At 41.0% G+C, this 8,089-nt stretch overlaps 1 long non-coding RNA gene across 1 annotated transcript; it reads left to right on the top strand.

The window, feature by feature from the left end:
- The first annotated feature begins 2,339 nt into the window (after positions 1 to 2,339).
- LOC138126062 (uncharacterized) lies at positions 2,340 to 3,600 on the top strand. The gene is made up of 2 exons (XR_011157597.1): positions 2,340 to 3,189; positions 3,241 to 3,600. It is a non-coding gene; the product is annotated as an uncharacterized lncRNA (long non-coding RNA).
- Positions 3,601 to 8,089: the final 4,489 nt, after the last annotated feature.

Genomic DNA, 8,089 nt, shown 5'->3' with positions numbered 1-8,089 from the left:
ACTCCGCAGGGAGGGGGGATGGTATTACACATCCGTTTGATATTAACTATGGATATTGGCAATATTGGTCAATTGATTAGAACTTTACGATATATTGTTAACACTGGGATCGCTGGTCTTCCGGTGCTGGGTCGCAGGTGGACAGCTCCGTGCTCGCCTGGAGCAGTCCCCGGCTAGGGTCGGTGTCGGGCCTGGGTGACTTGGGCCGGTGGCCTTGATCGGTGCTGATGATGGATCGAGGTGGACCCGGTGGAGGAAACGGGGTCTCTCGCCCCCGGTGGTGGTACTGCAGATGGTGAACTAGTTACAGTCTGGTGACCCCCCTTGATCCGCTGGATGGCGATATACTCTACAAGTGTTCCATGGTTGATCCGCACGACGGCGGTGACGCAAACCTTTTTTCCGGATTAGTCACGGTTATCCTGGGACACTAGTTCGCGGCGGGTCTCCCGTTGCTGTTGGTTCTGCCGAGAGTGTTCGAATGCCAAAATCTATCTCTCCCCAAGCCGACTCGTCATTTGACTCATTTGCCTTCCCCAACCGTCGTACGATGGTTCTAATGCGGTAATAGTACCCAGTGAGACTTTAATGCGTCTTAAAGCTGGTACACTCTGACGGGGTGTGCGAAAACGTAAAATATAATGCGGACGCTTGAATCGTTGGTTTAGCCGAATCGCCCTGTCGTTAACCTCACTGTAGTCCCTCAGGTGCACTGGTAGGAAATGTGATACGGGAATCTCCTCAGCATCGGGTAAAATAATAATTGCTTCGGTCGTTATAGGTATTTACTCGAGCATAATACTGCTGGCCACTTGTGACCATTTCACGTTAGCAAGCCGCATTTTATTTTTGTTGTATGTTCGACGTTCTTGGGCTTCTACTAAAGATTTTATGAATTCATTTAGTTTATCTACAAAAAAAGTTTTTTTTAACTATTTTACAGTTTTCCTATACGTACACTGGCGGCCATTAATTTGGAAACACCGGCCTAATCTAGTTTACTGGATATTTCTAATATTTGATAGTGTAAGCGTTATGTCATGAACTCATGTCACTCATGTCATCGTTGAGCGCATTCAACAGACTGTCGCAGCCGAAATTGATATGTCAATAACATTGTCAAAGTGACAAACAATTTACAATAGAAAAATCTTGGTGTTTCCAAATTAATGGCCGCCACTGTACGTTTCACCATGTTGATAACGATAAAGATGTTGATTTGCACAGGATTTTTATAGAAAAAGCAAGATGCGAAACCACGCGGGATTGATATTGACGATATTGACAGTCGGTGTTACCAACAACTGACAATCTAAAATACTGTTTTGTGACATCTGTGTTGCATATTATGTTATTAATTTCACAAATTCGGTAAATAAACAGACAATAGTATTTTTCATGCCGCCGGCCGTTATCGACGGTTTTGCATGATTCAAAATCCGCCGGGAACGTAGAATTCCCGGCCTAGTAAAGTCCATTCATTTTGTATTGAACTTTTCAAGGTCAAATTATAATTTTTTTCAATCATGTGATTCTGACTTCGAAATATTTTGCCTGTTTACAGTCACTAAACGTCCCGATTTAGTAACTAAATTTTTTGACAATTGACATGTAAACATCAAATCAGTTTAACGGTTAAACGAAACCGTGACACCTGTGCGTGACACCGCGTGGACCGTGTGTTGTTGTGAGATGTTTGGTTACAGAATTCAATAATTTATAATTATTGTTACATGCATTTATGGTTGAAAATTACAATAAATAAACTCATGGCCCTTGAGTGTACATGGAAACAGTAGTTGTTTTGGTAATGATTTAATAACATAGCATGTACAACATACATACCTATTACATGAGACATGACACTCTTCAAGGCAAGTAAGTATCTTGTGCATGGCGAGAATTATATCACGAACAAGGAAATATTGTAGCGGACAAGAGGGAATCTTGAGAACCCCGACAGACGAGAATATGAGGACAACTGCAGGATGCTGACAAGCAGAATGGAGGGTGCTAAGCGGAATGGCTCTTGATACCCAACATTGAGATTTGGACAAAAAGAAAGTGTAGGGAAATGTATTTTCATCTGATCCAGGCACTAAATGGACATGGATGTTTTAATAAGTTAATCCAGAATATGAAACAGAGAAAGCTGGGTATGCAAGTGAAAACTGCCATTGGATGAGACATTATCTTGGACTACATAGTTGCCATAATGCTCCTGAAGAAGAGAACTGGAGCTATATGTGATATTGATGGTGAAGGTAGATAATGGGTCATAAGACAAAAACATACTACTACTGTTTCGAAGGGCATAACTGAAAGGGAAAGGAAATACTTTATTTAGTATAAAAGAACCATTTTCTGAATAAAATGCATTGAAGAAAAACATCCTATTTATTTGCCAAGTGACATGTACTAGGAACTATGAACAAACAAGTGGGAACAAAATTAACATTAAACTACTTCAATGAATATTCTTTCAGTTGTCTCATTACTATCTGAATCTAATGGAGTTTGGTCTAAGTGGAGATCATCATATTTTTGACGTTTTTCATTGGAGAGCGACACAACGCTGATGTCTGAATTTGAATCATCAGATGATTCTGCCAAATTTACGATGATTGGTGGCATATCTTTTATTGGAAAATTGCCCATCATTTTATTCCAATCACTTTTAATCAGGTTCTCGCAATGTTGAACACTGTTTGCCCACATCTCAGGTGTATAGTTTACTAACGCTTCTTGCCACAATCTAGACACCCTATTTTTGCAAGCAGGTTGTGATCTAATGTTTTTGTTATAAAACATTTTACAGAACCCCCATACCATTTCGATCGGGTTGTATTGGCAATGGTATGGGGGTAGACGTAAGACATCATGACCTTTTTTTGCCAAAATCTCGTCGATGACATACCTCCTTGTAATCTTAGCGGCATCCAGGTGTGGTTTTATTATATTCCAAATATTCTTTTTTGTCATTGACTCGTCGTATGCAATGTTTTTTTTTGTTAGCCACTCCTGTAGTTGACCCTTTGTAGATTTCAATGTAGGTAATTTATCTGCAACCATGGAGTGGTACGGAGCGTTATCCATAATAACAACAACTTTCGTATTTATCTTGTCTAAGGCGGGTATTAGTTGTTGTTCAACCCAAGTCTGGAATAATTGACCGTTCATCGTGCGATGGTAATCCCGGTGTTCTATGTTGCTGTCTAAAAGATAACTACACCCTTCCAGGAAGCCACCTTTATGACCGGCGTGGAGAACTGTAAATCTTTTTCCTTCCGTTGGTATTTTGGAAGGATTTGCCTTTTTGTCAACATCATGAACCCATAAACGGACCTGACTTCCGTTTTGGTAAATCCATGTTTCATGAAGGTATATAAAATGGACATTGTCATATTCTAAATATTGTAAATATTTTTTAAGGAAACAAATTTTTTTGGAAATAAGGAATTTACTTTCCACTAAGATTTTCCTCTCGTTTACTTTTTTATACTTGAACCCCATAGACCTTAATATTTTATACAGTGTAGTTCGACTCAAAGTGTAATTTAACTCTTCTTTGGCGAAATTTAATAAATCATCAAGTGTAAAGTGCTTGTTTTCTTTATGGAAAGAATAAATTTTTCTCGACAACTCTTCTTTAAAATATACATTTGTATGAATTTCACTTTTTTTGCGAGGTGGTGGTTTGGAATCGGTCAGTTCCTGACCATTTTCATGGGCTCTTATTATTCGTTTAACTGTACTAACCGCGACCTACATGGGAGAGGTAGTTGATATGACAAATTAATTATTAGAGGAGTATTCATTTTTACCGAAAAAATACGGGATAGTTTTTCATGCAGGACAGGAACGGGATAATTTGGGTACGCAATCTTCAACTCATCAAAGCAGTTAATAAGGGCTGTTTTTAAGGCAGCCGTCAATAACATTTTCTTTTTTCTTTCAGCCATTATAATACGAGTATGTTCGAAATATTATAAATATATTTGATAGTTGCGTGATTTTTATTGCTTTAATTTTGAATTCAAAGTTTGATCTGACAGCGCATGTCAGATTTTGAAAACTTAGTGACATAAAACCTCATGGTCAAAAAATTCCTAAATATTCGGATACCAACATAACTCGAAAACGTCAAAGTTCAATACAAAATGAATGGACTTTACTTACAAAAGTGACCTTGACTAAAAATTCGCTAGAGAATGGGCAGGCAGCATTGAATATAGCCAACGGACTCCGTTTCGGCTCAGGGACGCGAGGGTCGCGGGTTCGATTCCGCTTGTGAAATTTGTTTTACTTTTTAAAAATGATTTAAATTTGTCGGCATGAAAAATTTTGTGGATTACACGTCCAGAAAATGTTTTGCGAGTGCTCGTGTTGCTTCGCCTCTGCTAAACCGCCTCGGCTACGCAATATCACTCACACTCGCAAAATATCGTTTTCTGGACTTGTGATCCAAATAACTATTTCATGCCGCCGGCCGTTATCGACGGTTTTTTATGATTCAAAATCCGCCGGGAACGTTAAATTCCCGGCCTAGTACTTATAAAAGTGACCTTGACTAGAGAATGGGCAGGCAACAATGAATATAGCCAACGGACTCCGTTTCGGCTCAGAGACGCGAGGGTCGCGGGTTCAATTCCGCTTGTGAAACAAATTTTTTACTTTTTAAAAATGATTTAAATTTGTCGGCATGAAAAATTTTGTGGATTACACGTCCAGAAAATGTTTTGCGAGTTGCTCGTGTTGCTTCGCCTCGGCTAAACCGCCTCGGCTACGCAATATCACTCGCACTCGCAAAATATCATTTTCTGGACTTGTGATCCAAATAACTATTTCATGCCGCCGGCCGTTATCGACGGTTTTGCATGATTCAAAATCCACCGGGAACGTAAAATTCCCGGCCTAGTACTTATAAAAGTGACCTTGACTAGAGAATGGGCAGGCAGCAATGAATATAGCCAACGGACTCCGTTTCGGCTCAGAGACGCGAGGGTCGCGGGTTCAATTCCGCTTGTGAAACAAATTTTTTACTTTTTAAAAATGATTTAAATTTGTCGGCATGAAAAATTTTGTGGATTACACGTCCAGAAAATGTTTTGCGAGTTGCTCGTGTTGCTTCGCCTCGGCTAAACCGCCTCGGCTACGCAATATCACTCGCACTCGCAAAATATCATTTTCTGGACTTGTGATCCAAATAACTATTTCATGCCGCCGGCCGTTATCGACGGTTTTGCATGATTCAAAATCCACCGGGAACGTAAAATTCCCGGCCTAGTACTTACAAAAGTGACCTTGACTAGAGAATGGGCAGGCAGCATTGAACGGACTCCGTTTCGGCACAGGGACGCGAGGGTCGCGGGTTCGATTCCACTTGTGAAACAAATTTTTTACTTTTTAAAAATGATTTAAAATTGTCGGCATGAAAAATTTTGTGGATTACACGCCCAGAAAATGTTTTGCGAGTGCTCGTGTTGCTTCGCCTCGGCTAAACCGCCTCGGCTACGCAATATCACTCACACTCGCAAAGTATCATTTTCTGGACTTGTGATCCAAATAACTATTACAGTACAAGTCCGTTAGGATAGCCTTTACTGCCGAGCCAGAGATTTTGTGAGACGAACTCGCAGAGCGAGTCGAATAATACTGGCGAGGCAGTAAAGGCCCTAACGGACGTGTATTGTACAATAGTTTTTGTAATATCTCTACGATTCGTTCACAATTATTTTTTTGAAATACATTTTTTTCAACGCCATCGAAAAAACCGAATGATTAATAAGTGTGTGGAGGACGTCGTCATGTCAACTGTTGTTCGTGAAAAAAAAATTGTCTCAAAGTTGTTTGTCAGATTTGTTCAACGCTTAACTTTCCATTGAAGATAAATGAATGAAATCAATAAAAAATCGCAATCAAGATATTCCCGATGTCCGGAAGTGAGGTCGTCGTAATTGCCTGCAAAATCGTGCTTGTGTTAGTGTTAAAATTGTGAAGCATGATCTTCGATGTTGTCTACATTTGCTGCTGTTTGTCAGATTTGTTCAACGCTTAACTTTCCGTTGAAAATAAACGACTGAAATCAATAAAAAATCGCGATCAAGATATTCCCGATGTCCAGATGGCCGCAGAGCAAGTGAGGTCATTGTTATTCACTGCAAAATCGCGCTTGTGTGTGTTTCTTGGAAAAAAACTATCAGAACCTGTAGAAAATTAAGTAAGCTACCAGTGTACGAAAAATCATTTTGAAATTAGCAGTAGAAAAACCTTTAACACGAAATAAAGTTTACACCATGTAAATCCCTATGGTTCATCGATAAAAAAATTCGCTGTATAGCAACCTTTATGCTTTATATAATCAATTTGTAACATATTTTGCCTCTGACCAAATTTACCCCATAAGGAATTTAAGCATATTTTTGCTACAGCTCTTTTCCAGGATTATTTTCTATTTTATCGCCGACAATTGAACTGTTTGCCGTTATCAGTAATGATTACTAATGATCGTCCGAGGGTACCTAAAGCGGACAAAGACGTCGTGGTAGCGGATAGGCTTCTATCCATCTGGTGAATAGGTCCGTCACGACGAAAATAAACCGATTACCCCGCAGCGTTTCTAAATAGCGTCTCATGATATCGCAGGCGATGGTTCCGATTACCCGTTGGGGCTGCCTTGGTCGGAGCGGGGCATTTGGTTGATTTGGACGTCTCTTGTACTGAGCACACAACAAGCAGCTTTTTATATAAGCCCTAATATCCCGTTGACTTGTGGGCCTGTGGTAATTTTCTGCTACGCTTCGACGTGTTTCTTCTGCCCCGGGGTGATCCGCCAGTGGAACGTCGTGATGCTCGAAGATGACCCGCTGTCGAACGACGCGACGTCAGGAACGTAGAGCTTGGCTGTGGGACCGAAGCGTAGTTCGCCGTTAATAACGTTGTACCTAATGTTTTTAAAAACCGTAATACCAATACACGACCGGTGATGGGTTGTGGTTCAGTTTGAGACGTAGGCGTATCATCTCCTGAGTGGGCGGCTCCCTTTGCTGAGCCGCCCGCACTTCTTCGGCAAGGGTAATGTCAGGTTCATCTGCGTCGTGACGTTGGTACCTTCGGTGATCGGAATGTTTGGGCCGTTGTCCTCGGAGGCGTTTTGATTGTCGGCGTCGAGAGCGATGTCGGCCGGGCCGGCGGTCGATTTTAGACTGTCCGCCCGTCGCTCTGGCGGCAGCAGTCGTTCGGTGTCGTCAGCGTCAAGGGGTTCGTTGGGCGCCTTCGGCTCCGGGTTTCTAGACAGGAAATCTGGAAGTTCGTTTTCCTTACCCGGACAATGCTCTAGTCCAAAGTTATTAGCGTGTCCAGAACGTTCTGAGCGTTTTTGTGGTATTCTCTTTCACGATATAAAATAAATGTAAAATCAATTGGTAATTGTTGTTAGTTTTTTAAAATATGAAGTACACTTGTTCATAAACAATGTAACGTTTCTCAGTTAAATAATTTTCAATTGGTTACATTCTGGTAATTGATTGTGTACATGGAAAAAGAACGAAATCGTAATTTAATGTTATATGATTTTAAATGTGGACATTCAGCGGCATCAGCCCCAAGAAATATATGTAGAATTGAAGATGCGGGGACGGTAAAAGAGTCTACTTGTCGGCGATGGTTCGCGAAATTTCTAAATGGGGAAGAAGGTCTTAAAGATGTTAGCTTTCGGGGGGTGAACACCTACAAACACACACTGAATAATAACAAACTTTTATTACATTAACCTCCCTGCCACCACACCGTGCTACCCGCGTACATGAGATCTCGATAATAATAATAATGATAATGTCTTAGTCTATTGCGCATGGACGTCTCCGCTGGGAGTCCATAGAGATGGGGATGATAGAACCCTCTGGTGCAGATCGCAGAGTGGTATCTATGGTTGACTGCTAACACGGCCATCCTGTTCCCGGGGCGTCCTCGCACCGGTAAGACAGCGTTGAAATACTAGAATCATACAAAACAGCAGTACTCTGAAGTAACGAAACATACGGTACGAAGGCTCTTAAAAGTCCTCGTAACTTTTCTCTCGTACTCTGTG

Source organism: Tenebrio molitor, chromosome 3, assembly GCF_963966145.1.
Source record: "Tenebrio molitor chromosome 3, icTenMoli1.1, whole genome shotgun sequence".
Taxonomy (NCBI): Eukaryota; Metazoa; Arthropoda; class Insecta; order Coleoptera; family Tenebrionidae; genus Tenebrio; species Tenebrio molitor.
Note: the sequence above shows the minus strand (reverse complement) of the source record. Positions and strands in the feature narration are given on the sequence as shown.